Raw genomic sequence first — 22,533 nt, 5'->3', positions numbered from 1 at the left:
CTAGCAACTCCTATTCCCAGCTGGCATTGAAAATATCTAGAGTGCCTCAAAACATTTGTATTCTACTCACAGAAAATGTAACTGCATTTCTAAAGAGGGAGTGTTCCCAAATTGGATTACCAGTTGTTCTCTTTTGATATATCCAATTCTCTGCCCATCTCTGATTTACTTTAAACAGATAAGCGTCTAGACAGCCATCTATAAAGTACTGTTAAAATAAACACCCACTTGGATGAATTGCAGCAACCATTTAAGCCAACCTTGTTTCACAGAGTCATCCCTATTGAACATACGAGAGAGACTTTGTGGTCACCAACAATACTCATTTTATTTTTTGCCACAGTCTTCTTGGCATTGGTGTAAGAAATTGGATTTGTATTTGGGTTGGGTGACTACCCACTTAAAGGAATAATCGCAACCCTTGTCAGGGTGAACCTTTAAAGTTACTAAATCAGCCTGAGCTCAACCCCACGGTAACTATGGCACAGAGCAGACAGGCTTAACTTGAGGCAGTGTTTAGTATTTATGCAGTACCATAACAGTAATAAAGTCCAATGCATAGCAATAAAAGTACCAAATGGAATTAGAAAAATGAAGTAAATTTAATTGGCAAAGTGACACCAGAATTACAAAAATAGAAATAGCTAAAAAAAAAAGTACAAAGCACCAATGATAGTCCCAGCCCCACCAGGACTTCTGGGGAGGCACTTAGACTCACAAGGTGCCAGGCAGAGGTCAACAGCAGGGCCCAGTACAGGTGCAGTTGCCATTGGTCATTTGGGTACTTCCAGGAAAAGGCCGCTTGTAGCTTCTTGTATCCCTGTAGATTGCACAGGAGGTCAACTAACAGGCCCCTGGAGTCCATGTCCGTGTCATGAGTACAATAGGGAACAAGTCCAGTCCTTAAGGCTCCTGTCAGGTCACAGACAGCAAGCCCAGTCCTCTTCTTATCCTACGCAGGTCCAAGAAGTGTTCTGAAGTGGGTGCCTGTATGTTCCACATTTAGGTCAAGCACTAGCCAGTGGGTGGGAATGACTCCACGGCATGCCCTAACCAATGGGCATGCCTTAGCAAGCCCAGAAATAGACGTCTAATAGGACAAAAGCAGAGTCGGTTAGCAACCAAACAGTGGATACACAAAAATTGTCTCTAGACATGGTAGCACAGAGGATATTGGTGCCAAGCACCACACTAACATCAGTTCATTGTTTCCCATGCCGCAATCTGGAGCTCTCTGAACAAATGGCGTTCCTCAGCATTTTAATAGCGATTATTTCAAATGACTCTCCAGAAGTCAAGTTTCAAGCCTTGCTTCAGGTGCCGCAAGATGATGCCTCTTTCGGATTCTCACAACCTCCAGTCCAATGGCTGACTTCGCACAGGTCAAGGCTTTCGCTGAGCGTTTTCATGGTGGGCCACCACTCCTTGGGTAGACAATTCCTTTGTGTTTGCTGACTCAGTCATCTTTAAACTCTACACTACCTGACGCTACACAGCCCTCAGCCCAGGCACCTAAGGTAAAGTCAAAGCCTCCTCAGGTGCCGTACTCCATTTGTTGGGAGATTCCTTCAACACTGATGCTGCCCACGGAGTAGTCTACGGCAATGGTCTTATGTCCATCAAAAGATATTGTCTGTGTGTTGAAAGAGACGATTATTATGAACTTTGATAACGATCTCTTGGCTGAGTATTTCCCCAGGGCCACACATGTATGTCTACCACCTGCTACAGGAAGGTTCCTGGTAGTGTGAAACTTTCAGTTTCTAAATCATGCCTAATTTAGCAACAAGTCGATAACACTCATACAGATGTCCTGCTTTGAAGTGACTCCTGCATATGCCTCTACTCTCGTTGATTGCTTTGTAGCTAAGAGCGCGCTAAACAAATACCCCTATGAATATTCAGACACTCAATGTTCCTACGTTGGATTGATGGACACTTATATGGCCATAGTGTTTTCCATTGAATAATGATATCGGGCTTGTTTTTTTGATGCAGTAGGAGTACAATATATGCACTCAAAGAAGCAACAGGTGGTTGTCTAACTTCATCTCTTCTGTTTTAATGATCGTGTCTGCTTAGCTATAGATAGCTATCGGTAATCCTTTATGTATGCCCATGTGCTCAAGTTTTTGCTTGCTTGACAATCCGACTTATCCCTGTGCTGCTAACATATCACAAGGGCACATTTTCTTTGTAGCAACTTGGTCAAGTGACTGTTGCTTACAATAGTTATCGACCCCCCTGCAGCAGTTGTGATTATCTCAGCTATCTACCAATTAAAGAACATTTGGGATGATCCTTAAAGTTGGCTGATTTAGGTCTCTGGATAACAAAAGAAGTTGCAAGATTATTTGTGCTTATTGCGTGAAAGAGGGCAAAACAAAGGAACAAAAATTCTGGTCTAACGTGTGTCACACTGAATGGCTGTTAGTGCGCAAGCTGTTCAAGAGAACTACACTTCTTTCCTATATCCAGGAGCACAACTAATTTATTAATGGGCGCTAATGTAAAGGTTGGCCTTTATAAGGAGAGCAGAAAGTGAAGGAGCACTTGTAATGCTGAAGACCGGTCAGTGTCTCTGCGTCACATTTGGAGCTGTACATAAAGCTTAGGATTCCCAAAAAAACAGGTTCAGGCTAGGAACCGCTAAGGCCCAAAACAACTGAAAACATCTGACAATTTGTAAAAGATAGGACAGATCACACAGTTTAAAGCAAATTCTTTGATGCTGCAGATAAGGTTACAGGTGCTGCTGTAATGGATACAAATATCTGTGTACAGTCATTGTTGATTACAGTGCGGATGTTTCGCCTTATACCTCTATTTATAAGAGAACAGCTGCTGACCCGGAAAACCAGCGGACCAGCTAGGGAAAGAGAAAAATGTGATCATCATAGACTGACACAGAGGAACTACTCATCGTTACTTACAAAAACTGCCAGCTCCTTAATGCACATCACATAAATATACTTCTAATCTCCCTTCTCCTGTCCCAGTGCCTTAAGGTTTGCAAGCTTCAAAGGTGCTGCACAAGGCTGTGACTCAGACCTTCCTTCATAGGGGACTCTAATCCTTGACGTAGCCTTAGGTTACCATTTGAGACATTGAACCACTTTGGTCAACTGCAGGAATACCAGTTTTGCTTTCACCAGCTGCAATTCCCAATACAAACGTCACTCTTACTTGTTAACCATGTCAGGTCAGTCTTTAAGATTAACCGCTTCTGTGCCGCGGACGTAATGGTTACATCCTGCGGCACAGTGCTAGCGCTTCCTGTGTTCTTCCCTCCCACCCCCCAAAGGCAGGGATGGAAGGGGAAGCCCTTCCCCTTCCACCCCGACAGCCCCCCCCCAACTCCCCCAGCCCCCCGTGATGTCAGCGTGCGATCCCACGCTGACCTCACAGAGGCCTCCTCCCATCGTGCTGGAAGCTCAGCTTCCAGTGCGATCAGAAGAGAAATGCTCAGCATTTTTCATCCGATCATGTGGAGGAGGCCTGAGAGGCTTCAAAGGGAATAAAAGGAATTTCCTTCCCTTTGATGTCTCTCTGAGCATTTTAGCAGCCAGATTGCGAATTGTATTTAGGCCATGGGGCAGATCGGCCGATTTTTGCTATGCCAATCTATCCCCAAGGCGGGCAGAAACCACTAGACACCGGGGATCTTTATTTTTTTGAGTCAATTTCACGCCAGGGGCGCGACCCCTTAGGCAAGGGTCGTTCCCCTGGGGGGGGGGAGAATTTATTTTAGGCCATTTCTGCCCCCCTTGGGAGTAGATCAGCCTATTTTTATTAGGCCGATCTGCCCCCAGGGGGGCAGAAACCACTTAGGCACCAGGGATTAGTGTGTATGTATGTGTGTGTTTTGTTTGGGGGGGCAACCCCTTAGGCAAGGGTCGCTCCCCTAGGGAGCAAAATATATTTAGGCCATTTCTGCCCCACTGGGGGGCAGATCAGCCTATTTTAATTAGGCCGATCTGCCCCCAAGGGGGGCAGAAACCACTAGGCACCGGGGATTTTTGTTGTTGTTGTTTTACAGATGGGGAGCGACCCCTTAGGCAAGGGTCGCTCCCCTGGAGGGGAAAATTGTATTTAGGCCATTTCTGCCCCCTTTGGGGGCAGATCGGCCGATTTTTGCTACGCCAATCTACCCCCAAGGGGGGCAGAAATCACTAGACACTGGGGATCGTTATTTTTTTGTGTCAGTTTCACTCAAGGGGAGCGACCCCTTAGGCAAGGGTCGTTCCCCGGGGGGGAATTTATTTTAGGCCACTTCTGGCCCCCTTGGGCGTAGATCAGCCTATTGGGCAGAAACCACTAGGCACCGGGGATTATTTTTTTTGCGCCAACTTAACGCAAGGGGAGCGATCCCTTAGGCAAGGGTCGCTCCCCGGGGGGTGGGGGGCAAATTTATTTTACGCCATTTCTCCTCCCCTTGGGGGCAGATCGGCTTATTTCTATTAGGCCGATCTGCCCGGGGGTTGGGGGGGGGGGGGCAGAAACCACTTAGGCACCAGGGATTGGTGTGTGTATGTGTGTGTTTTGTTTGGGGGGGCAGCCCCTTGGGCAAGGGTCCCTCCCCACGGGGGCACATTACTGTTGGCCATATCTGCCCCCTTTGGGGGCAGATTAGCTTATTTTTGGAAGGCCCATCTGCCCCCAAGGGGGGCAGAAAGCCCACCAGAGACCAGGGAAGATTTTTTTTCAAAATAAGAAGGTGGGGGTATGGACATACCCCCACCCCAAATAAATGGGGACAAAGTTGTTCTTCCCACCAGTGGGCAGATGGGGCAATTACCCCCGATCCACACCCTGGGGGGTGGGGGGGGGGTCGAAAGTCTACTAGATGCCAGGAAATTTAAAGAAAACAAAAAATAGTGGGGTGGTGGCTACCAACCAATATGGACCTGGTTATGCCCCCACCCCAACTGAAGGGGGTAACAGTCTTTCAGCTCTCCCCGCACACTAAAACATCTTATCCCACGGCAAGCAACAGGACATTTGATTATTTTGGGTTTTCGTTTTACATTTGGGCCATGAGAACTTGGCTAACTCTCAAAATTGTCCCACTTGGAATGGTGAGGGCTGCACTTTATGGACTTTGGGACACTGCCATGTAGAAAAAGCCACAAGACCTAGACACATCTGAAAACTAAACATCTGGGTGATTCTAGGGTGGTGTGCTTCACAGGCACCCCGCACCATTTTTTTACCCACAATGCCCTGCAAACCTCCAAATTTGCTGGAAATCACAAATTTTTGGGATGGAACCTTCCAGAATCTGCAGGAATCCACAAAGTTCCTACCACCCAGCATTCTCTCATCTGTACTGATAAAAATTCTGCTGCACTTATCAGCCTAAAAATGTTTTTTTCTCAAACTGCCCTTTTGGACCAGCTTTGGTTCCCCCTCAATTTCGACATGTTTTTGGCTCTTCCCTGTCACAAGCACTTGGCCCACCTACACAGGTGAGGTACCATTTTTATCAGGAGACTTGGGGGAATGCTGGGTTGAAGGAAATTTATGGCTCCTCTCAGATTCCAGAACTTTCTGTCACCGAAATGTGAGGAAAAAGTGTTTTTTTGGGCCAAAATTTGAGGTTTGCAAAGGATCCTGGGTAACAGAATGTGGTCAGAGCCCCACAGGTCACCCCATTCTGAATTCCGCTAGGCGTCTAGTCTTAAAAAATGCACAGGTTTGCTAGGTTTCCCTAGGTGCCGGCTGAGCTAGAGGCCAAAATCCACAGCTAGGCACTTTGTAAAAAACAGCTCTGTTTTCTTTCTGAAAATGTGATGTGTCCATTTTGTGTTTCCTGTCGCAGGTGCTAGGCCTACCCATGCAAGTGAGGTACCATTTTTATCGGAAGACTTGGGGGAACACAGATTAGCAAAACAAGTGTTATTGCCCCTTGTCTTTCTCTACATTTTTTCCTTCCAAATGTAAGACAGTGTGTAAAAAAGTCGTCTATTTGAGAAATGCCCTGTAATTCACATGCTAGTATGGGGACCCCAGAATTCAGAGATGTGCAAATAACCACTGCTTCTCAACACCTTACCTTGTGGCCATTTTGGAAATACAAAGGTTTACTTGATACCTCTTTTTCGCTTTTTATATTTCGGCAAATTAATTGCTGTATACCTGGTATAGAATGAAAACCCATTGCAAGGTGAAGCTCATTTATTGGCTCTGGGTACCTAGGGTTCTTGATGAACCTACAAGTCCTATATATCCCCGCAACCAGAAGAGTCCAGCTGACGTAACGGTATATTGCTTTAAATAATCTGACATCTCAGGAAAAAGTTACAAAGTAAAACGAGGAGAAAAATGGCTGTTTTTTTTCACCTCAATTTCAGTATTTTTTTATTTTAGCTGTTATCTTCTGTAGGAAACCCTTGTAGGATCTACACAAATTACCCCTTGCTGAACTCAGAATTTCGTCTACTTTTCAGAAACGTTTAGCTTTCTGGAATCCAGCATTGGTTTCACACCCATTTCAGTCAGTAACTGGAAGGAAGCTGAAAGCACAAAAAATAGTAAAAATGGGGTATGTCCCAGTAAAATGCCAAAATTGTGTTGAAAATTTGGGTTTTGTGATTCAAGTCTGTCTATTCCAGAAAGCTGGGAAGATGGTGATTTTAGCACCGCAAACCATTTGTCAATGCCATTCTCAGGGGAAAAAACCACAAGCCTTCTTCTGCAGCCCTTTTTTCCCATTTGTTTTTAAAAAACTAAATGTTCGCTGTATTTTGGCTAATTTCTTGGTCTCCTTCAGGGGAACCCACAAAGTCTGGGTACCTCTAGAATCCCTAGGATGTTGGAAAAGGATGCAAATTTGGCATGGGTAGCTTATGTGGAGAAAAAGTTATGAGGGCCTAAACGCGAACTGCCCCAAATAGCCAAAAAAAGGCTCGGCACAGGAGGGGAAAAGGCCTGGCAGCAAAGGGGTTAAGATCGACTAAACATGAAGGCTTCTACTTTTAACATGGCAGAGGGAGGCAGGCAGTTGCCTCTCTCCACCAAAGCTCTGCCCCTGGCAGCTATTTACAAGTCAGAGGCATGACGTTGCATAATTCAGTTGGTGATACCCCAGTCTCTGCCAGTGGCTTGCCAAACAGAGAGATGTTCTAACATTTCCTTATTCAGAGCTTACACAGCTCTGACAAGGTAAAAGCTATCGCCCAGCAGCTCTGCTGGTTATAAAATGCCTTTGGGGCGAAACTAAGGTTTAGTGATGTGGCATGAAAGCCTTTTGGCTATAAAATAGCCAAAATAATTGGTTTTGCTAGTGTTCCTTTTCCTTACGGTATTACTGTGCTTATAATTTGAGATAAAATAATTTGAGCATTTTAATGAATGGCATTATGTGTTAACATTATTTTTTCCCTTTGACGCGAAGCTGACTAAGTTTTAAAACTGGCTGAAAAATAAATTATTTTGCAACATAGGTAAGGCATACCAATGAACTGTAACCTGTCCATTAGAAGGCTTGGATATAACCAGTGTTTTATGCACAATTTGTATGTCTTTGTTGCATGTTATAATGTTGTTAAAGATTCAACACTTAATCAGGATAGTTTATTGGTTTATTGGCAAAACTCCTTGAACACCGTCTCACCTCTCCAGGTTCCACACAGACTCACACTTCAACATTCTAAGGTGGACTCCCAAGTGTTCAATTTCATCCACATTCTAAGGAGACACCTGGAGTGTACCATCTAGAAATAATTCATACCACAAGGAAAATACATTATATACTAATGGAATACTACAACCCTGATTAAACCTATTGTGATAAATAACTATAATACATGATATATATGTATATTGGAACGCTAAGGGCCAGATGTACCAAAGGATTTTACCCATTCTGTGTCTATGGAAAAAAGCTTTCGTACATATGGCCCAAAGTCCTTGTGCCATGATGGACGCCTTATGGTCCTAGTTTGCTTATCCCGGCTGCACCGTTCCAGCGAATCCTCCGCTCTTACAGCAAGCTCTTGCCTTGGCCTTCAATCCTGGTCCTTGCTGCAGGATATTCTGTCCATGTTCCATACCCTACCCTCCTCCAGCGTTACCATATTCCTTCGTACCTTAATAATTCTCAAATGGGATATTTTTCTTTAATAAGGTTCTCATGGGGGCCGTGACTTCAGCGAAGTTGTGTACGAATTTTGCCATGTACTCAGCTAACCCCAAGAAGGACTTGAGTTCATTCTTATTGGTGGGTGCTGGAGCCTCTCCCACAGCCACCACCAGATCACATTTTGGTTCTACACCATCCTTCGTTATTTTATGGCCTAGATATTCAACTGATGACACACCTATTTGGCATTTGTCCCTCATGGTCATGCCTGCACGCTCCAGAGCTTTAAATACCTTCCTCAAGGTGATATCATGCTCATACTCAATAACTCCATCAATTAGTATGTCGTCCTGGAAACACATTACATGGTCTATCCCTTGTAAGACACTTTGCATAATTCGCTGGAACACAGCTGCAGCAGAAGCCAGGCCGAATGGCATTCTGCAATACCTGAAGGCTCCATAAGGAGTAATGAAGGAAGTGAGTGAACGAGATGAAGGATGGAGCTCGACTTGATGGTATGCAGAAGTTAAGTCTATTACACTGAAATATTTAGCTGGACCTATGGTGCTTAACATCTAATTTTTCCTGGGTAGGGGGAATCTAGCCACCCATATGCTGGCATTGAGATCTCTCAAGTCAATACATAAACGTATGCCTCTTCCCCCAGGTTTCTTGGTGACTACAGTGAGGGCCAACCATAGGGAACTTTCATTAGCTTCTATGACACCTAGTTCCTTCAGTCTGTTCAACTCTTGTTTTAGCGGTTCTTGCATGAGGTACGGAATTGGTCTGACTTTATGAACTACAGGTATGGAATTTTCCTTTACCTTTATTTTGCGTTGGTAGTCCCTCAACAACCCCAATTTGTCTTCAAATAATTCAGGGAATTCCTCACATACACTTTCCTCACATTTAGGCTCACCCACCAGTAGGACTTGTTCCTCGTTGTTAGGGTCTAGTTTGATGCCAAGTTCTTTTTGATGCCTCCACCCTAACAGATTGGATCCCTTGTTCGTGAAGTAGACTTTGCTGTTAGTATGGGTATGCTTAAAGGTTATTTGTAGCTTCAACATACCCTTCAGAGGTATTGGATCATCAACCACCAGGATTCATTTCTGCCGGTTGTGATTTATATCCCTTACTTTGGAAACTCTTTTCGTATACACTGTATTTCACAAAAGTGAATGGGGAACAAGAGTCGGCAAATGCCCTTACACAGATGCCATCGAGTTCGATACCACAAGTAGTGTATATGTTGTTATCCTGTCTAACCTCATATGTCTCTTTCAATTGTAGCACACATTTATTTTTTATGTCTTGAGTCTCTTCAACTTTATGTACAGTTTTCCTCTCATTCCGTTCATTCCTATTGTTCTTACACACACGTGCATAATGCCCTCTAGCCCCGCATTTCCAGCATAAACAATTGCGAGCAGGACACATGGGATTGTTATCCAGATGCCTACTGTTGCCACGCCTAAAACACTTACTCTTGCCCCCTTCTATGTTAATTGCAGTATTTTTCTTGAGCAAAACTTCATGAATCCTAAAGTCCTCCTCCTGACTTAACTGTTTGTTCTCCTGTTTAGAGTAGACTTTAACTTCCCTCACCTCATCATCCACTGTGGAGTGTTAACTTTGCTTCATGCACTCTGCTGTATGCTCTATACTCTTTGCCATGTCTACAGCCTCACTCAGGGCAGGATTATGGGCCAGCAACTTTTCCTGCACCTTAAGTTTCCCAAACTCACAAGTATTGGCCGGACCCCGCACACATGCAATGTAACTGGATACTTTTTCATCTTTACCCTGTGTTCTACTAAAACATTTATGTCTCTCTAGGACCACATTGACCCTATGTCCAAAATGACTCTCCAACTTTTTGACCGTTTTTTCATAGTCATCTAAACCTTCTCCCTCATCCTCCCTTTCATCGTCTGGATCCACCAAACTTTCATAGACCTTCCGTCCATGAATACCTAGGTTTTGCAACAGAATATGTTGTTTCCTCAAAGCCTGTGAACTTCTCCCCACCTATAGCTATCAAATATGATTAAAAAATATTGACCACTCCTTCCAAGGTAGGTTAGCATCGCCGGTTTCATTCAAGAATGGGGGAGGCTGAGACATGCTAGCTGCTGCCATAGCGTGAAATGCAAAACTGTGACTTCAACCCTAGAAATCTGCAGAAGTAGGTCAGCTAGTGGTACTCTCTAATTATAAGAGGTGGATACCCTTCCCAAAACTTACACTCATAGACAGTTCATGCACCAAACCCCCTCAACCCAAGGTTGTTCCCACACTTATAATCAGCACTGTGGTTCATGAGTTACTTGAACATTATTGTGAAATATTGATACAACATATTATAAATACCCATGAAAAATATACCAATTTTGTTCATTTGCCAGAGTTCTTGTGGCGAGTTCTCCCTTACTTACTTATGCCACAATGTGGAGAGAGCAAAAAAGTGCAAAGAATATTGGAACTTCACCGTTGCTAGCTGTCCCCTTAACACGAACCACAAATAGAAGGGTTAAAATTCCCGGGTTAGATGTAGGAACTCCATCACACCGGGAGTCACCCGTTCCCTTACGCCAGTAATTCACATCAGGGAGCACAGCGTTCAAACTTCCCTGATGTACACCCCTACCCCTACCCCCAGCCGCCCCACCCCCACATCCGGGGCGTCTTACTACGTTAGAAAACGAGACTCTGCCTCACCTGGAGTCACGCGTTCCCTTCTTACTAGAATTTGTCGGGGGTACAATGCACCAGTTTCTCTGACACTCACTACTCAGCACCCAAGACGTCTAGCAGGTTGGGAAACGAGACTCCGCCTCACCTGGAGTCACACGTCCCCTTCTGACAAAAATTTGTCTGGAAGCGCAACGCTTCAGCTTCCCTGATGCATCATCCTTCCACGTCCGGAACGTCTTTCTCTTGTGGGTGCGTCCGGAAACCTCCGTCACTTGCTCCCAGCCGTGCTCTTCATGCGGGGCGCTTCCCTTGCTGGGCACCGCCACCTGTCTCACTCACTGCTCTGTGGCCACAAACGACCGGCTGCACCCACCAATCGATCAGTGCACAACGGCACCAATTTGCCAGAAGCGAGTACATGAAGACCGGCTCACCGAATGCCGCGCTGTGGCACCTGGAACCCTGGAGTTCGTTGGATAGCAGAAAGTTTGCGGTAGGTTAGCCACTTACTTGCGACATCTGCCACTATTCCCTTGTTTACTGTTGTTCCTCAAAAGCTACAACTGTCACACGACTGATCCAACGGAGATGGTGGAAGTAATCCGGGGCAAGGAGTTCTTACTGCCCCCTGCACAGGCATCCCATCCTCGTCGCCATGAAATCTGTAAAAGATTCAACACTTAATCAGGATAGTTTATCGGTTTATTGGCAAAACTCTTTGCACACCGTCTCACCTTTCAGGTTCCACACAGACTCACACTTCAACATTCTAAGGTGGACTCCCGGGTGTTCCATTTCTTCCACATTCTAAGGAGACACCTGGAGTGTACCATCTAGAAATATTTCACACTACAAGGAAAATACATTATATACTAATGGAATACTACAACCCTGATTAAACCTATTGTGATAAATAACTATAATACATGATATATATATTATATATCTATACAGATTATAACAAATGTACAAGAAACTCTTCTGTCAGTGCTTGTGGTTGATGTGGTGATTTTTAAACTTATACCAAGCGTGGTTTCAAAATGACCATAAAAAAGTGAGAACTCATGCTTTTGCTGTTCTGTTTCTAATCGTGTCTGGATACAAAGACACATTGCTGTTTGAACATAATTCTTTTTTAATACATAGGGTGTAAGCATTATACACAGCATAGCGTAACTTAAGTCTGCCTCTGGCTTAGAAAAGAACATCTGCAATGAACCTCAAGAAATGGGCAACACCGAATGTGTTTGGCCATAGTAGAGAGACTGTGCCAGTGCTAAGCTGCAAAACCGTATCAATGACTGACAATGCAGCTACGTGTAAAGTGGTCTTTGTGTATAGTGAAAGAAGTGCCCATATGCTCATAGCCAGACTTTTGGTTCAACGTTCTATTTCTGGAGTATGACTGGTTCCCATTTTGATCTCTCTTGGTTCTATGTTCAACACATATACAGCATGGCCCTGGCTTAAGATAGTAAATACTGCAGGAGAGTGGGTGCTCCCATGTACATTCTCTTTGAATGTTTTTGTGCTAAGGAATAGTGAGATTATGTGAGAGTTTTTCAGTAGCTCTGAATTGAGGTGTGTTGCAAGGCTTGTAATACACTTTACAGCAAATTAAATTGAGTATCGAGTTGTTATAGTATGAAAATTGTGTGGCCTGCCACACTCTAAATTGATGCTTTTGTTGCAGCTTAGTGAGCATTCAGGAAAGATGTGAGATTACTTATGCTTTTTGGCCACTGAATCTAAACTCAACTGATTTGACTGTGTTATGAAGCTTACTGACCAAGTGGTATATATGGAGGATACAATTGATAACTTTATGATGATGTCTCCTGTTAAACCTGAAGGTGAGGAATTGTAACAGTAGGTCTGAGATAATCTTTAGGGACTATAAAGGAGAAGGGACCAATGAGCCCTTGGCAAACCAGTAACTTATCTGAATAGTGGTAGCAACCCATCAGCAGACAATAGGTGGCATTAAGCCAGCAGCAGAGCAGGAGCAGATGCACCTTGTAGACAGGCCTGGCCTCACATGGAAACCTGCATAGTGGCATTAAAGAACAGAAATCTGCTTTCTTGGCGATTGTTCCACACAAGAGTAGTTAGCAGTCATAACGATGGGCAAGTTAATTGTTGACATGTTCACAGGACTGAATAGTGAAAGATGACTGGGAACTTGCTAGAGATATCAGCCATATTTAGGCTAGACAAGATAATACAACACAGTCTGAGTCAGTTTGCAGATTTTGCAATTTTCAGTGCTTGAAATGCAAATATAGAAGTGTAAGTACTCTCTGCATGTATCTCTGATGTGGCCAAGATGATAGGTGATCTCCGGTGTGAAGGCAAAGGGATTCTGTTATCCTCAAATCTTGAGACAATGAAGCTATATAAGAACACAGTAGTCAAGGAAAGGGTTGCTCTTAAAGAAAGCAATGACCAGATCCTCCAGCCTTGTGCTACCTGTATGTACTGACAAGTGCCAGTACTTTCCTATTAGAAGTATTGCACCCTACTAACAAGTACTGGCACTGTCAGTTTTAAATTAAAGAAGTGCAGGTACTCCGTAGATTAGACTATATGCCAATTTAAAGCATTGGTTAAACTGAAATGAGAGGCATTACTTTTGGAAGACTTCTTGCTTGAGTGTGCCCAGGATACCTTTTGAGGGGGGGAGTAGGACAAGGAGCTAGTCATGAATTTAAATGATTGACAAAAGAAGGGAACAAAGAAAAAATATGTCTCTTCTCAGCGAAAAAGGAAAGACAGCTTATATCAGGGATATCGAAAATAAGTAACACACTTTGCAGTCCGAGTTAGTCAGTCAGACAGTGGCCACAAACGTATATATATTATTTAATAAGCTAAGTAAATATGTTAGCAAGTTGGATAAACTTTGTTATTTAAAAACGCAAGATTATTACATAAAGAACAAGAAAAAGAGAATTTGGGTTCAGGTGTAGACATTAGTCAGTGACTGGCATTCATAGGTGTCATTTGATCCATTCTTGACCATAACCAGATGAAAACCCAGTGGTGCTGCTTCATTTGCAGCACATTCGACAAGTCCCTGCTGTTTATGAAGGATTTTACTTCCTTTGTGAGAATCTTGATAAGACATTGGTTGGCCGGAAAACTTGAGGCCGGCTAAATGCTGCCCCTGTGGGGGATTTTTCACTCTCGAATACATTCTCCTTTTGTGTTTAGATAGACTAAGCCTTATTTGTTGTGTGTTTTGTGTCTGAAAAACAGTAGATTGAACAGACATTTGATAGCATTGATTATGTAACTAATGATACATTTGTTAAAAAATAAACCTCCTATGAGCTTACTATGGATAAACGTTTCTGTATTGGTTGTTAAGAACAACAGAGCCATAGCCTCCAGAATTAAGAAACTAAAGAATTTAGTCAGTGAGAATCATATTTCAGCCCTTGGTTGAAAAGCAGGGGTTGTGGTTGCTTGCTCAACTCTTCTCATAGAGAATTGGATAATATACCTGCTAGGTATGCAGAAGAAGGATGGTACCATATATGTGGACAGGTGTCAAAGCAACAAAGTAATGGTGGATAAGAAGAAGGAATGGTCTGACATTGATATTGAGTGACCAGTCTACAAGACAATCTTAGGAGTGGCCAAGAAGAAAGGTGCTCTTTGTTATGAATGCAATGGGATTTTGTTATTCTCAAATCTTGGGACAATGAAGAGATATAAGAACACAGTTGTCAGGGAAAGGGTTCCTCTTCAAGAAAGCAATGACAGGATCCTCCAGCCTGTAAAGCTTAGGGTCTTGCACAGTGAGAAGGAAGGCAACTTCAAGGACCTGGGGCAGACTGAAGAGTCTTTATAGTACCTGTTATGCATCACGCCACACAGCTGTCTTGCAGCTGCTTCAAAGCCTCTGATTCACATAAACATATAGAAATTAAACCTCAAAGCTGTATTCAGGCTATTGCAGTGAGAGGAGTCAGAATTCGGAAACGTTCAGCGCCGACAGGTGCTGCTTTTTCAAGGTGGCTTCATTGAACAGCCTCTGGTGACCTCCTGAACTACACACTGGTTTTATATGTAGGTGAATTGCTTGGGTCTGTGGGCCCATTCAGATGGTCTGAGTACCCACTAAGTTCAAATGCTTTAAACTCTAATTCTTGTTAGTGCAGAAGTGCTAGTAGCAACCTTTTGGGGTTGTTCTGTACAATTATGGTGATTTGGTTGACCTTAAGGCCAAAGTTTGGCACTTGGAGGAGTTTTTTTTTTTTTTGTACATAAGTGAGCCGTCCACAAAATTGCTCTCTCTCTCTCTCTCTGACTTAATTATAGAGCTACTGTGAAACTAGAGCAGTGTTAATAATGTATGTGATTACTTAAATGTAAGCATCCCTGCACCTTGTGTGTGAGAAAAACGTCAGTGAAGAATCTTGGATGGGTGAACAGCATCACTGATTTATGTATCTACCTTCTATGTGGGATCAGCATCATTTCAATATTTATGCAATGCAAGTGTTAGAAGAACACAATAAAAATATTCATGTATCTTGTAAATTGGAACACCACCATGGAAAACATGCATGCATGGTGCTCTTAGTGTGTGGGAATCAGGGTCAGAAAAATAGGGGACACTGACAAGAGGAAATGATTTATGTGACCCACAGGAAGAAGGGGGAATTAAAGACATTCAGAGGAGGGGGGCTAGAGGCGGGTTCTTTAGTTTAAATTAACCTTTTGCAGTTTGCTTTGGGAGGAGCCTCACTACGAAAAGTGACGAAAAACATGGTCATCAGTTTTTGGCATAAACCGAAAGGAGTAGCGCTGTGGAGAAAGGGAAGTGACAAAAACTGGTCAGTATTGTTAGCTTCACCACTGCCTCTACCCAATCTAGAACATTAACAAATGCAGATCAGCCTTTTCGTCTAACGTGTAATTACCTTTTCTGTTTTGTTTATTAGGAGGATAAAGACATTTAAGCATGTTTCAGTCAATCATAATACAATAAGACAAACGAGGAAGTGTTAACAACATGTAATAATAAAGGTTATAACTTCTGTTTAAAGTTAAGACATATTTCTTCTTCAAGATAAGCAAGTGAGTAAGCCGTTGGCATAATTCTCAACATACTGAAGCTACAATTCTGTAGAAGAATATTGTAACAGAGCATTAAATAAGATAATTGACTGCAAGAAATAAAAGGGGGATAGGGTGATAAAGGGGGAGCGAGAGGTAATGACCTATGTTTTAACATGTTAGCAGACATTGAATATGATTTCTTGGCTCCAAAGTGTAATTAAATTCTAAAATATTTTAAATGAGTAGTGTCTTTTGGGGGATTGTTGGGGGAAAACTGGAATAAAGAGAGAGACAAGACTTTTCTGGCAAGGCAAAAGTAGGTTTTAATCACAGTGGTCAGGAGACGAGTCACCTCCATAGAGCTGAAAAGCTGATCTCAAATGACTGCTTGCAAGCAGTCCTTTATATAGTCAAAAACATGGTGACTTCATACAAATCATCTTAAAAACCAATAACAAGTCACAGAATAAAAAGTTAATAATATGCTTCAGCATAAGCACCACATCACCTGCGTCCTTTAACTTGTGACCTCTTATCTAGGGTCCCCTTATCGTAACAGGTCTTTGATAAAACATTAACCTTCCCCGCCCCCCGAGTATGTAAAGGTTTATTGCTCTGTTCCCAAGACTTCTTATCTGACTCTGTCTACTCTTGACTAAAGTTACCTTTGACCAGCATTTTCTAAGCCACAAGCAGAATGAAATACAACACATACTTGTACGCTATGATCATAAACTTTTCAAGTCTTATTAAACATGTTTTCCCATTTAACTGAAACTTACTGAATTTATGTTATGCTTTCTGGTGAACTCTCACCTACTTTGTGTCCTTGCAGCTGGGGCCTAAACTGCTCCTTAACTAGGTAGAGTTCTACAACAAACTCTACTGATGTCTGTGGTGGTGAGATTGCCTCGCATTTTATTCTTTCCTTAGCATTGTCATTTTCCTTCCTCAGTGTGATATTATAGTAACATTTGTTAATATGTTGGATGTGACAAACATTTGCATTCTTTTATGGCATTTCCAAAACAAAATGTTCTGATTATGTAATTAATGGCTTTCTTCTAAACAGATGGCATATGCAGATAGTTCCACCATAGAGAGGGAAACTGTTTTTTTCTTGTAATTCTGTAGATTTGTAATATCGTAGCAAAGATATCCAACAGGATCTTGATTCTTAAGGAATTTTGTTTGTGTACTTATGATAGAAAAACTTCTTCATATGATAGCTCAACATTGCGTTGGAGAATTTGCAGGCCAGTCAGGATACTTTGTGATGACTTTTAGTGGTCAGACTTTCTGTATTGTAGAAAGATGAGTTAGAGTGTGCGGTCTTGAGAGTTGCATCCGAGTTTTATTAAGGGTGTAGGAGGAGGGTGGGGTCTGTGAATAGTCTTCAGAAACTCTGCTATCCATAGTAAGGTACATGTGATTAATACATTGTAAGGTGTGTGCCTTTTGCGGGGCTTTGATATTTTTTTGGAATATATTTTGTACCAATCTTCTGTTTGTAAGCCTTGCGGTAAGGGAAGTTTCTCATGTGGTGCTTGTCTCCATTTTAGATCTTGGTTTGTGATCCCCACTTTAAGATTATGTTGAATACAGTACTTGTTTAACTGATGTGTTTGCAAAGTTTGAGCATGATGAGGTGAAATAGTCTGTCTCCACCAAAAGGGATTATTAGTTTGTACATCAATTTACAGTTTTCCACTTCTTTCAAAAATCCTTAGCTGGGGAGGAATGTGTGATTTTGTCTCTGTGGGCGGTTTGAATGTGAAGCAATTTTATAATACTAACTTATCATGGCTAAGAGTCTGCCTTAATCTTTGGCTAATATAGATGCCCTTTTGTTTTTGAACCGAATGTTGTCCTGAATAGTACTCGTTTTCCATGTAGTAATTCCGGGCTGTCACAGATTTCCTCATGGACGTTAGGTTATTTGCCGTCATTCATTTAGGACCAAGTTTGAATTTCAAGCTTCAAAGTATCTCATAGTCTGTGCTCATATCAGTCTTTGATAATCTCCTCATGCCTTAGGTGCAGTTATCCTCGTTATCTTTCTGCAGCCTTCAACATGGTTGATAGTCCATTCCCATGGCAAAGCCTTTGGAATGGGAACTCCCCTCTCCTTTGGATCTCTTTCTTCTCCTTTCAAAGGAGTCTGCTAATTCCATTCTTCTTCACTGCTTCCCTACAATGTCCTGCAAGGATCCTTTATATCAAACTGACCTATTCTATATATTTTTTTTCTTCAGTTTTACACTTGTATACCTCCCCAGATTTCATATCCATCTTCACACCTTTACCCATTCCTTCTCTCACAGCCAAAGGTCATACACACTTAGATACAGTCTTCTCTCGGTAAGTGAAACAGTACTGAAGCCCTGTTCCTCAACTACTGAAGCCACTGAACTCTTTTCTCTGGCCTTCTTGCATTGGACATTTTTTCCAATACAATTTCTCTAAAGTGAAACACTTTGGCTTCTTTTCCTTCAACCTTATGCGACCCTAACTCTCTTTCCATACCATAATTACAGTGATAAATGTTTGTACAAGTTACAGGGCACAATATGTACCCTTAGGTAGCATGACCCTAAAGAAAACAAGCATTTGCAATGCAGGGGTGAGAGCTGCCCAGAATAGTTAGACAGTAATACAGAGAGGGATAGGTAGTTTGAACTTTGAACTTTTTGATGCGAGATAGGGAACATGGATCTGTAAGAGCGTGAAAACAGCCTGTCACTTTTGTTCCTGTCGCAGAGATACGTTTGCTTACATTGTCTGCGTTTGCCTGGCGTTTATAACTGAAAGTAAACATGTTTGTAGTGACAGAAGAAAAATAACAAGCTCAAATCCATGCACTCTTTCATGACTTGCAAAGCACTTGTAGAGCTTGTCAAGTTCAAAACTTCCCCAATTTGCACATATAGACCACTTTTAAAACGTTATAATGCACTAATGGGTGCCACTTCTGTCTCAGTCTGACCTGGAGGATCCCTGTCACTGGGCAAAAAAGTACAGCAGCAATATAAACAAATATGGCCAGCCTGCACTCAGTGGAAGTAATTTGCTTCAGAAGAGCTGTGAACCAAATAATAATAATGGATTGTAATGGAGATGGATGAGTTTTCCTGGAGAATGTTTTAAAAGCAAATTGTTTTCACACTCCTTTGCGTCCGACAAAAATGAATAAGGTTGCCTTTTAAAAAATAAAACTTGCATAAGTAATTAGCCATGCAGCAGATTATCCTGGGTACTACAACAACTACTGTTTCTTCACGAGGAGTTGGATAAAATGACCACACTTAACCAACACGCTGAATAAAATGAGTACTTTCCATGCAGGCGCATCAGTGCCCGCATTGCGGTATAAACATTGCAATACTGTAGTCACGATAAGAAATAATGATGGTACATGAGAATTCAACCCTCCCACACCTTCCTGCCATGTCTAAGCACAGCCACAGGTCTGCCACAAAATAGTTGGATAGAACATAACTCCTAACTTCACAGGCGACATCGGGTTTATTTCCACAACAGCCACAATACGAAGCACACTCTTTGCCAACCACGCAAAAGAGAGTGGGAGCTTACGGGCCCACCCAGAAAGCGTTTGAGTTCTCGTGAATGGTAAAAATGAACTACACAAAATACAATGACATAACTTATTACCTCAAGTGGTACAGTGTATTACCAATGAGCACTTGCCAAACAACCTTGGGTCCTGACTTTCAAAACCATTATTTTAGCAAAGGTGTATTATTAAAATGACTTAATGCTGACATGCAATTTAGAGATGCCTCTATGTTAAGGTGAACATGTAGTCTATACTTAAAAGGCGTGTCCGTGAACTGCAGCCTAACATTCATGGCCAGTTGTTTATATTTTCTTCTTCTACAGTAGCAGTAAAGTGATAAATTATTATGTCTCTGTGCATCAGTTGCTTAGTAGCAAAATGACAGTGCCTATAAATTCCCTCTCGTAGGAGGAAAGAAAGGGTTAAAAAAAAGGTTAAACAGTTCAGTTCGCGCAGTGTGCATTGACGCTGAATCACAGTGGAATGTCCGAGGTGTGTATTTGTCATTGACGTAGGAACAATGTATTATTTGAGTAGGTTCTTTGTAGGTGTAATCTTGCACCAGCATTTAATGCACGTGCAGATTTGCAAAAGAAATGGTGCCCACTGCATAGTGTGGCTATCAGCCATGAAATTGTGCGACTGCAGTGATTTTTGGATAATTATGGATGTGCCGCATTTGCCACATAATCCATCATCTGCTGCATAATCTTCAGATTTTAGAAAAAACAAATTTGTTTCAAGCTTAAGCGGTTCAAAAGTTACTAAAAATGCAACAACGCGCATTGCTGCAAAGTGGATTGTCCTAAACAAATCTGGACTGGTCACATTTCTGTTGCATATTGTTATGTTTGGATATTAAACTGGTACTAATTGAGTGCAACCAATGCCCACAGAGTGTTACAAAGTTTGAAGATGATGAAATAATGAAGTAATCCCATTACAAAATGTGCCGCATTATGCTGCATAGTTTGCCTTTTCTTGCAGCATAATTTACTCAGTCCTCTCACATAATTTGGCCCTTTCCTACTGCATAATACTATTGGCCCTTGCTATCAGTGAATATGCTTTGTGATTTAATCAGTGGCCATCATAGCTGAAATCCCAAAACAAAGAAGCCGTGGTAACCTTACCTATGTCCATTACATCAGCAAGAAGGATGATGGGTTAACTGAAGTCAGAAAGAGATGGAACATTGGAACTGAAGCCTTTCAGAAGTGTTGAGGATAATTAAATGGCCCAGTACCAGAGGTGGACACTATGAGAAAGGTCAGACTGGGTGGCTGTCACTGCCATTTCACTCATGTTACATGGCTACACATAACTGAAACCTCACAATGAAGACAGGCGTGGCTGCATGGGCATTGGGTGCATATATGTGTGTGTCATCAAAGCAGAGCTCTTTCTGCATATGACAGAACTCCCCTCCAGTAGTTTGCAGAACAAATGGCCCTGTTTTGATGCTGGTAGAGGCTGAAGTGGGAGGTGAGGTCTGATGGATATTAGATGGATTGGTTTCTGATGGAGGATGAGGGGTAGTTGGCAGTCACTCTCCCTTTATGCAGGCTCCCTGCAGGACTGCTGCTTGACTCCACTTGGGGGTAATATTTATGCAAAGTCCCAAAGGGGGTGGGGGGTTTGCACTGCAGAGTAGCTGGGACTGAGAGTAACTGCCTGCATTCCAGGCAGTCTCTCAAGTCCTGGCTCAGATCCCTCAAAATGTAGTGGATCAAGATCAAAATGAAGTTATGGTGTGCAGCAGGTGAACTAAGAGACTTATGGAAGCAGGGCTCCATGTATCAGGTGTGGTCAGTTCTTTTTCTATGACACGTTACGTCATGGTGTGGGTGATTGCTTCTGAAGCCTTCCTCTGTAGTAGAAGTACGAGTTTTATGGCCAGATACACTAAATAAGAGCAGTAAATATACAGCACTGATGCTTTAGCAGGATAACCAACAATCAGTCAATCAAACATCGCCGCTTCTCACCCGCTAGGGTCTCAATGCGCTGATGGGTGGGAGGTGGGGGGAGGGTAGGAGATTGCTACTGCTCGAACAAGCAGGTCTTGAGGCGTTTCCTGAAGGTCAGGAGGTCCTGGGTCTGTCGTAGGTGGATGGGAGGGAGTTCCACGTCTTGGCGGCGAGGTCGGAAAAGGATTTGCCACCGGCTGTAGCTCGGTGGATGTGAGGGACGGTGGCGAGGACGAGGTTGGTGAAGCAGAGTTGGCAGCTGGGAGTGTGGAAGGTGAGTCGTTCGTTGAGGTAGGCAGGGCCAGCATTGTGGAGAGCTTTGTGGGCATGGAGAGGAGTTTGAAGGTGATCCCCTTGTTGACGGGGAGCCAGTGTAGGTCTCTGAGGTGGGCTAAGATGTGGTTGCGGTGTGGGATGTCGAAGATGAGGCGTTCTATATACGTTGCAGTTTCTTCTGGAGCTTGGCCATGGTTCCAGCGTAGAGAACGTTGCTGTAGTCCAGTCTGCTGCTGACGAGGCCGTGGGTAACCATCCTTCTGGTTTTGGTGGGGATCCATCTAAAGATCTTGCGGAGCATACGGAGGGTGTTGAAGCAGGAAGATGAGACGGCGTTGACTTGCTGGGTCATGGTCAGTGATGAATCTAGGATGAAACCTAGATTGCGTGCGTGGTTGGTGGGCGTCGGTGCAGTTCCTAGTGTGGCTGGCCACCAGGAGTCGTCCCATGCGGAGCGGTTGGAGCCGAGGATGAGGATCTGTGTCTTTTCTGAGTTCAGCTTAAGGTGGCTCTTCTCCAACTACTTGGCGATGGCATGTAGTCCGTGGTGGAGGTTGGTTTTGGCGGGGTCCTTGGTGAGTGAGAGGATCAGCTGGGTGTCGTCGGCGTAGGAGATGATGTTGAGGTTATGGGATCGGACGATGTTGGCAAGCGGTGCCATGTAGATGTTAAAAAGGGTTGGGCTGAGGGAGGATCCTTGGGGAACGCCGCAGATGGTCTTGGTGTCTTCAGGAAGGGAGGGAGGCGGACTCTCTGGGTTTTGCCGGAGAGGAAGGATGTGATCCAGTCCAGGGCCTTGTGGCGGATCCCTGCGTCGAAGAGGCGAGTGCGGAGGGTGTGGTGACAGACAGTGT

At 43.2% G+C, this 22,533-nt stretch overlaps 1 protein-coding gene across 6 annotated transcripts in view; it reads left to right on the top strand.

The window, feature by feature from the left end:
• The window catches only part of RNF130 (ring finger protein 130), a 515,862-nt gene that overhangs the window by 146,880 nt on the left and 346,449 nt on the right, over window positions 1-22,533 (top strand). The gene's annotated exons all lie outside the window — the stretch shown is intronic.

The sequence above is a fragment of the Pleurodeles waltl genome, chromosome 7, assembly GCF_031143425.1.
Source record: "Pleurodeles waltl isolate 20211129_DDA chromosome 7, aPleWal1.hap1.20221129, whole genome shotgun sequence".
Classification (NCBI taxonomy): Eukaryota; Metazoa; Chordata; class Amphibia; order Caudata; family Salamandridae; genus Pleurodeles; species Pleurodeles waltl.
This window is presented reverse-complemented; position numbering and strand designations above follow the sequence as displayed.